The sequence below is a fragment of the Vicugna pacos genome, unplaced genomic scaffold (assembly GCF_048564905.1).
Source record: "Vicugna pacos unplaced genomic scaffold, VicPac4 scaffold_20, whole genome shotgun sequence".
Taxonomy (NCBI): domain Eukaryota; kingdom Metazoa; phylum Chordata; class Mammalia; order Artiodactyla; family Camelidae; genus Vicugna; species Vicugna pacos.
Window position 1 is genome coordinate 62,910,749 of NW_027328741.1, and position 10,002 is coordinate 62,920,750.

Consider the following 10,002-nt stretch of genomic DNA (forward strand, 5'->3'; position numbering starts at 1 on the left):
AATTCCCCCCTTTGGGATTTCTTAAATTTGATTGATTATATAAATAAAATTTTATTTTATAAATATTTACAATTTATTTATTAACATTCCAAATAAACTGATATTTATTTTTCTCATATTTTGAATATACAGCTACTTATTTTAAAGAACACAGATAAATACATACTTCCATTTCCGAATCAAATTATGTTTAATTTTAATAACAAATGATATTGAAATTGTTACACATTTTCTGTAGAGGTTTTACACAAATTTCACTTTAACTTCCAAAACTTTAAAATTATTTTTTTTTGCATTATTTATTCTCTGTTCACCAATCTAGTATAAATTTGTGTACAAAAGTATGGAGATTGGTTTTATTTCATAGACCCCAAAATTATATTATTTAAAAAGATTTTGTGGGGATAATATTTGCAGATCACACTATAAAAATAAGCAACATTTATGTTTCATTTTAACTGGATGAATGAGAAGTAAACACTGGCGGAATTTTACACTTGGGTTGCTGGGATACCAGTCGTATTGTGATGACACAGATACTCAGGTTGAGAACCATTGTGATTGCCTAGCAGTTTATCTGTGCAGGCTTGCCAAATCAGCATTTGAACCTGCAGTGCTCAAAATCATGCAGATTATAAAAGTAGCTGTAGAAAAAGTTATTTGAGATGACACATGTTTCTTCAGAAATTCAAGATGTGTCTCATAAAGATGGACCAACTGTTTCAGGTAACTCTGGTAGATCTCTATTGTGTGATCAAACATTCTCTGGGGACTTGGACTTAAGGTCTATGATTGAAAAAAATGCTTTTCAGACTTTGTCTGAAGAATCTTTGATAAAAAGACCATGTTACACACATTGTGTCTCAGAACCAGATGAAGATAATGATTTTCGTTCTCTGAGATTTCCAAGAAAACTCTGGAAAATGGCTAGGAGTGACCAATATCAATCCATCTGGTGGGATGATAATGGATCTTCCATAGTGATTGATGAAGATGTCTTTAAGAAGGTAGTTTTGGAAAGAAAGGCCCCTTTCAGAATATTTAAACTGGAAGTATGAAAAGTTTAGTTAGACAGCTTAACCTTTATGGGTTTAGTAAAGTGAGGCAGAATTTTCAAAGATCTGCTTGTCTAGCTGACTTTCTGGCACAAGGAAAAGAAGTCTCTGTTTTAAGCAAGGTATTCAGAAATTTTAGTAACCACTTGGTAACTTATATATGAAAATTTATGTTGTACATCAGTCTATGGTAATATATATTTAAAGCTAGATTTTGAAAACTGTATAAAATTACCAAGTCTTAAATTCTTTATTTTTTCTAAAAATGAGGACAGTGACATATGTATTCAAGATTCAGAGAAACTTTGCTTGCAACTATGAATCTTATCAGAAATCTATATAAAGGTATTAAAGCTGCTTGTGAAAAGTGGCATTCACAGTTACTGCAAATGCTAACTTCTTTAATTTGATGACTATACTACTTATATGTGTATTTTACAAATAAGGAAATTTAAAAAATAGCAATGTTCATATTTTCATGATATTATCTGTGCATTGTAAATGTGAAATCTGATGTTTTATACGTTAGGCTTATTGTAGTCTTGTATTTTGGTTTAAAATATTACTAAAATTTTTCACTTTGATTGTAGCTGCAGATCTACCATAATTCAAATTTTAAACGAGTCTTTCCCCAGGTTTTAATCAGAATAAAAAGAAGAGTTGGGATTAAAAATGCCTCTCTGGTATCTTCATTGTCTTAAGATTTCAATAAGAAGCACTTTATTGCAGGGGGTAATGTGGATACTCATAATTCTGGTTTTGTGGCTGACACTAGTGGAGAAAGTGCATTTTTACCTTTTGCAAAATTAAAAATGCCTCTAATTAGAAAGCCCTCTACTAGCCACATAATTGGTGATAAAACTACCCCGATCAGCGGTGATTTTTCTGGTCCATCAGACCACCAGAACAAATTGCAGTAGATCAGCATGCTATTTTAAATCAGTTGAACATTGTCCACTGGCACACTCAAAGCAGATACACTGAAGCAAATGACCTTATTATGAAGTTCATTAAAACCAAAAATTCTACTTCTCAGAAAACCATCTTGTCTCCAATGCAGAGTAATTATTTTGGACTGATGGTGGAGCCTTCTGCTTTTCCAAATGGATATCGCAACATATCTGCCAAAGAAGGTCGTTTTTCTAAACTTCAACCAGGGAGCAATGCACGGTTTCCAGTGACAATGACAGCTTATACATCAGCTACCTCTCTTTCAAGGCCAACTCATCAGCCAACTTCACTTTATGAACGTCATCCTAATTACAAAGGATCTACCAGAGGACTACCAGTTTATGCAGGATAACAAAGATTAAAATTGATGTTGGCAAATGTTGACAGATATCTGCAATTTTCTTATTTGAACAAGAAGCATAGATGTGTACCTGTATTAACCTTATTTTTTTAAATTAGGTTAAGATTAAATGGGAGACTAAATTAACATTTAAGTTAAAAAGAGGTATTTGATTGATATGATCATTTGATGGAAAAATATGGGAGTAAATTTAAATACTTTCTTGTAAGGAGGAAGAGAAAATGGAAGAATTTGGAAAAAGACTAAAACATGGAGAGAGGGAAAATTACTAAGTGGTTTCTTGTTCATCCTGGAAAGTATTAAAAGGGTTTATAGGATAGGCTGGAACAGGAGATAAATGCAGGAACCGGCCCAGGGATCATGGTCTCTATTATGTCATCCCTGGAATCATAAAGGTCACATGATGTAGTCTCAGATGGCACATTCAGCATGTGGTAGAATTTAAGAAGTAATTTTATCTATGGTCTTCTTTGTGCTGTTTTCAAAGCATTAAAATTGGTGCTTTCATTTCCTGCCCTCAAGAGTCTACATTATATTTTCAAGTCAATACTTTATGTTGCTTTTATATTCAAGCCAAAGACAAGCTTACGTCCTCAGGGTGGCATTTAATGCCTTTCCAACTCTAAGCACACAAACTCATCTTGGTTTAGTCATTTCTTTATAAATCTGGCATCTCACTACCTTGGTATATCTTTATGTTTCACTGTATCTGGAAATATATCCAGGCAAACGATTGTCAACTATGTTAGCTGCAACCTCACCACTTTTACTCCAGCTCATCCTTGGATTTTGGGTGTCCTCCTTTTATCTACTTAGACTTTCCCTGTCTCAGCACAGAAACCACCTCCTCCAGATGTTTTCAGTCTATCCCCCTTTCCTTGTTTAACTTGGATACCAGCACAGTAAGCACAACACATGTCACAGGATGCATTTTTGTATTAAGTGAATGAAAAACACATGTTGACTTTAAGCAATATCTACTTTCCTGAAACAAGAAAACTCTCATGGTTTTCAAACTATTTCGTTATGGTCTTCACCGCAAACTAGATCTTTCATAGCCCAAGGACAAGTCAATCAAGACAGTAAGTGGAGTTAGGTACAGGAGACAAAGTAATATTTACTTCTTAATTCATGCCTGCAGAGGCATAAAGCAATCCATTCACATTTGCTGGATTTGTTCCTGTCTCTTCATCACCCACCCACCACAAAACAGCTGAATCTCTTCCCCATACCAATAACTATACTGACTTATTATTAATATACTTCTTAGAATCAGAGCTTTGTCCAGAAGAGACAGTGCCTTTGCAAACATTTAATGTAGGTTTATACACACCAAATAAGTTGTGCCCTTTCTAACCTTCACAAAGTAAGTATCTAAGTGGTAATATCCCCTTGGTTGTGGTTCTCGTATTCAGTAACCAAATTGCAATCTAAATTATGTGGACTAGAAGGAGGTGAGGGTGGTGGAATTAAAAATTTTCCAACTGCAAGAATACCAAATTTCTGCAGATATTAGGAAATATAAAATATTCATGGAAGACTTTGACTATTTCCCACTAATTTTAAATAAAAGGTGAAGCATATTCAGAATGTGAAATGCCCTGAAATGCTGGAAAAATTGTAGGCAAGTTCAGGGATCCTAAGGCCTTTACTCACAATGATGCAGCTAGTGTCATCTGATAAGACTGAAATGGTAACATTGTGTCCGAAAATGTGTCTCCATTTGTGAAGAAAGCCTTTGATAATCTGGAGAATGGGCAAATTGGCCAGGGTAATCTCTAACAACATCCTGTAAATATGACCTTCACCAAGAGAATAAAAGAGCCCACTTGCAGCAGGAGAACTGTGTCTGGAGAGCAGTGGTGTTTCCTACAACAGAAACATCACGGTTTTAAATTTGTCAGCTCAACTCTGATGGTGGCTATGTTGTTGCTTACATTAGCAGTCTGGGGTTCAGATGGGTTGGTTCAGCAGCTAATTTCCAGCTCTCTTATCAGACAGTGGGTCTTAGCGTGATCATCTTAACAAGGTTCTATACTGATAAGTCAAACGCTACAGTTTACTTTCAAAATTAGAAATTCTAAGGAAGAATATTATTTGTTTGTCCATCTGTAGTTTTCTACCTGAGAAAAGCTAGAATATTGGCCAATGTCAAAAGTTGGCTCGTGCTTTGAAAATTATACTCTGAGCTCTGCCCAATGAATTCTTCCCATTAAATACTACAAATCTCTCTACCACTGTGTGTGTGTGAAGATGGATTGTTAAGCAGTAACTAAGTTTGTCTTAGTTGAGTCATCAGTGAGTTATTCCTCTGCACCTGTCAGAATGTCTGTGAGATAAGAGTTTCATTGAACCACCAGATTTTCTTCAGATTAGGGAGAGGTAGATTATATTTTTCCCTGTATACTAATTGTTACCTGTTCATTGAATCCAGAGCTGATGCTAGGGCCAAGCCACTGAATCCTTGAATTGGACTGAGGCATATACATTCTGCAGCCCCCAGAGCCCAGCACTGGACTGTGTCTTCTTTTTAATTTAAACTTATGTTTAAGTTTTTTTTTTCTTTTAATTCTCATTGTTGACACAACTTACTTTGGCTTTGAACACCCGTTGACTAATTTATAGGGACTGAATCACTGACTTATTCCCGTTCACCTTGAAATTGCAATAAACTTTTTTCCTTGTACTACCTGGAATACAGTGAGCATGGTCATCATTTTGAGAGCAGTCCTCAGTCCTAGTAATGCAGAAATTTGCACTTCTTGGACCAGCACTTGAGCAAGAATATTTGTTGTGGGTCTGAGGGGTTATCCTCACATACCCTAATGCAACCATGAGAAAACACCACATTGTTATCCAAAATCAAGTCTTTGTCAGTATTGCATTCCCATTGCAAAACAGTTAAGAATTGTAGGAGTCCTTAGATTTTACCATGCTGAGATTTTTAGCAACCTAGCATAATCATTTCTTACAGATGCTGTCGGGGAGATGAGACCATTGGTCACAGACATTGAACTTTATCACTCAGAGCAGGAGCAGCCAGTTTTAAATTTGTATCCATTCCCTAATATCAGATGAATACACAGAGTGAAATTTTGATACCTAAAGAAGCAGTGGGCTGTTAACATGAAGAAAGCTTAAAGCATGGTAAAATCCTAATTTTATTAGTATCTTTATGTATAATTTATTTGAATCACTTATTTATTAGTATCTTTACCTGGGATAAGTATATCATGACTCAAGTTTACTTGCTGCAAAATGAATCATGAAAAATGTCATGGGAAATCATGACCTTTGAATTTCCATTTTTACTTCCGCTTTTATTGACATATAATTGGCATAAAACATTGTGTAAGTTTAGGTGCACAGGATATTGATTTGATTTATAAGTATTAAGAAATAAATATCATAGCAAGTTTAGGGAGAATTCATTATCTTATTTAGATACAATTTTAAAGAAATACAATTTGTCTTTTGGTTGTGATGAGAAATCTTATGGTCTACCCACTTAACAACATTAATATAGAACATAAAGCAGTATTAATTGTAATTTTCATGTTATTGCGGGGCATCCCTAGAACAGGTTTATTTTACGGCTAGAGTTTTTTAGCTTTTGAGTGCATTAATCAATTTCTCCTTTCCCAAATACTGCCTTTGTTAACTACAAATCAAATTGTTTTTTCTATAAGTGTGTTTGTTTGTTTTTGAAGTGCACTTTAATCTATAACTCTGTGTGAGTTTCTCTTACATAACATAATTTTTGCTATTTTTAATACATTTCAAACTGATCAAAAGATAAATCTAGTTTTGATAGTTGCTATTTAAAGATATTTTATAGTTATTGACTATTCCCCACACAGTAAATTTCTTGTCCCTGATATTTTAATTTGCAACTGGAAAAATTTCTCTCTTAATTTTTCTCAACTATTTGTTTTTCTTCACCACATTTCCCTCCTTCATTTGAGCAACCTGTTGCTTTCTATATATATAACTTCTTTTCTGTTTTGTTATGTTCATTTCTTTAAATTCCAAATATGAGTAAAACTTTTCTGCATTTGTCCTCCTGTGTCTGACTTCTTTCACCTAACATATTACACTCTTGGTCTACACATTTCTTGCAAATGACAAGAAATTATTCTTTTTATAGCTGAGTAATAACCCATTGTATTTTTATGGGTATGAGTGCATATATATATATATAAGTTTAGTGTGCGTATATATATAAATATAGATAAATCTGCAGTTAATAGTTGGGTAGATATATATACTATAAACACACATTTTCTTTATCCATCATCTATTGAAAAGCAATTAATTTTCTTTTATAGCCTGGCTATTGTAAATAATGCCACAGTGAATATAGGGTTGAATTTATCTTTTCTGATTTGTGTTTTCATTTTCTTGGAATAAGTATCTAGTTATGGAAATGTTGGTTCATATTTTATTTTTAATTTTTAGATAAAACTCCATACTGTTTTCCACAGAAGCAGCACAAATTTAAATTCACTCAAGCAGTGCAGCAGGGTGATTTTTCTTACATCCTCACCAATATTTATATTTGTTACCTTTTTGATCATAGTCATTCTGACAGGAGTGGCATAATATCTCATTGAGTTATGGTCTTGCTTTTTTCTCATGGTTAGTCATGTTGACCATTTTCATGTGCCTGTTGATTACCTTTCCCCCACTGTATATTCATTTTTTTTGTAATGGGCTAAATGACCATAACTGTCTGATTTCACTTTTAGGCATTCTGTTGTGTTCCATTATTCTGTTTGTTTTGTGCCTCTACCATATTCATTACTGTAGATTTGTATTATAATTTAAAATCAGGGACAGTGTTACATCCTCTTTGTTCTTTGTCAAAGTTGTTTGTGTTTTAAGTTTGTTCATTATCTTTTCTTTTGTTTTTCTTTGTGACTTCAACTCTTTTGTGTTTACATGTAAATGTAATAATTATTTTTTATGTGTCTGAAAATGCCATTTTTATTTTGAAAAGCACTGAATTTAATTTGTGTATTTTCTTGGCTAGTACTGTCATTTAAACAATATTTTTCTTCTAATCTATGAGCACAGTATATCCTTTCATCTGTTTTCATTATCTTCAATTTCTGTTATAAATATTTTATAGTTTTCTGAGTACAGGTTTTTCAACCTCCTTGGTTGTACACATTTCTTGAGTTTTTTTTTGTAATGCAACTGTAAATGAGACAGTTCCCTCACTTTCTGTATCTGTTAGCTTGTTGTTAGTGTGTAGAAATGCAAGATTTCTGTATGTTAATTTTATATTCTGAAATTTTACCAAATGCATTGAAAAGCACTCATAGCATTGTGGTGCCTTTTTAGGATTTCTGTTTAAGTATTTCATCTGCAAGCAGACTCTTGTACTCCTTTTCAGAAATACCTATATTTTATTTACTTTTATTTTGGATAGCTATGGCTAGAATTTCCAATAATATACTGAATAACAGTGGCAAGTGTGAACATTCTTGACTTCTTCCTGCTCTAACAGCAGATGCTTTCAGCTTTTAATCAGTGAGTGTCATGATAGCTGAGTTCTTGTCATATGCAACCTTAAATGTGTTGAGGTATGTTTCCTCATATCCATTTTGAGGAGAAATATAATCATAAATAGATACTGAATTTGTCAAAACATTTTATGACACTTTTGAGGTTACCATATAATTTTTATTTTTCAATTTGTTAGTTTGGTGTATCATATTGATAAATTTCTGGGTGATGAATCACTTTTGCATCCCTGGGATAAAAGGGACTTAATCATACTGTATAATCCCTTTAATGTTTTGTTTGCTTTGCTAATATTTATTGATCATTTTTGCATGTATGCTTCTCAGTTGTATTTAAACTGTAATTTTATGAAGTATTTGTTCCTGTTTTAATAATAGTGTTATACAGAAAGGTGGGGTAGGAAGCCTTCTTTCCTTTGCAAATTTTTGGAATTCTCTGAGAAGTATAGGTGATAGCTCTTCTCTATATGTTTGGCAGAAATCACCTGTGAAACTGTCAAGGCCTGGAATTTTGTTTCTTGGGAGATTTTTTTTTAATTACTTATTCAATTTCATTAGTGATAATCAGTTAATATTTTCTATTTCTCATTCCATTCTGGATATAAGGTCTTTCTAGGAAATTGTCCATTTCTTCGAGGGATTCCATTTTAATTGGCATATAGTTTGTTGTATCATCTTATGATGCTTTCTGTTATTTTGACATAAGCTGTAACTTCTCATTTATTTTGCAGCATTTTAACCTGCACTCTCTTTTTTGCTCATGAGTCTCATTAAATTTTATCAGTTTTATTTATCTTTCAAAGGCCATTATGTAGTTTCTTTAGATATTTCTACTTTTAATCTTTATTTTATGTATTTATGTTCTGATCTTTCAGCTATCTTTCTTTCTACTAACAAGTTTGTTTATTATTTTGCTACATCCTTTGTAAGATTATGTTATAAGACAGAGATATTTCTTATTTGTATAAGTGGCATTGTTTTGCTCTAAGCATCCCTATTAATACTGCTTTTGCTATATCACATGAACTTTGTTTTTGTTGTTATATTTCTTTTTGTATTTTTTCTTTGATTTATGCAGCAATCCATTGGTTGTTTAATGTTGTATGATTTATCCTCCATACTTTACAATTTTTCTCATGTTTTTCTTTTTAGTAAATTTCTGTTCTCACAGAATCCATATGTTTCTTCACAAAACAAGGAGAATAATAATAAAATTTACACTAAATTCTGAAAGGCACAAATTTTCAAAAATTATCCTTGAAAAATTAACAATGCTGTGAGTATTATCCTCCCTGACTTTAGAACATACTACAAAGCTACAGTAATCAAAACATCAAAATATATCACCAATAGAGTCACATAATCAATGGAAGAAAATAAAGGGTCCAAAAATAAACACACACACATATGGTCAATTAGTCTATAATGAAGGTGACAAGGGTATACAATGGAAAAAAGGCAGTCTCTTCAACAAGTAGTTTTGGGAAAACTGGAAATTACATGTAAAAGTTAGATGTAAGAGCAATTCCTTCCATAGAATAAAAAATAAAATAGAAATGGATTAATTTCCTAAATGTAAAACCTGAAACTATACAATCTCTGAAGAAGAACAAGAGCAGAAGTGCCTTTGTGATAAATCTTTGCAATATGTATTTTTATTTGTCTACTAAGCAACAAAAAAAGGAAAACTAACAATAACTGTTTTTAATTATACTGAGGAAAAAATAGATGTAATATATGATACAGTGATTCCACTTCTTGTATAATTGTGAAATGCAAAATCTTTTGCAGAGCAAAGGAAATCCTCAGCAGGACTTATGACAACACATAGAATAGAAGGAATAGTTTCAGACTATGAAACCAACAAGGTGTTAATATTCATAATGTATATATAGCATATTAAACTCATTATTTAAAAAACAAAGACCACAACTTAAAAACAGTTGTAGGATCTTCATGGAAACTTTTCAAAAACATACATGTGGATGATTTTCATGACATAAAAAGAAACATAACGTTGCTTTTCATTAGGAAACCATAAATCAATACCAGAATGAAATATAATGTCACAGCAACCAAAATGGCTATTAAAAAAAGTCTTCAAATG

At 32.5% G+C, this 10,002-nt stretch overlaps 1 long non-coding RNA gene across 1 annotated transcript; it reads left to right on the forward strand.

Moving 5' to 3' along the window:
* The first annotated feature begins 549 nt into the window (after positions 1 to 549).
* Positions 550 to 2,388, forward strand: LOC140693874 (uncharacterized). The gene is made up of 2 exons (XR_012069580.1): positions 550 to 726; positions 2,116 to 2,388. It is a non-coding gene; the product is annotated as an uncharacterized lncRNA (long non-coding RNA).
* Positions 2,389 to 10,002: the final 7,614 nt, after the last annotated feature.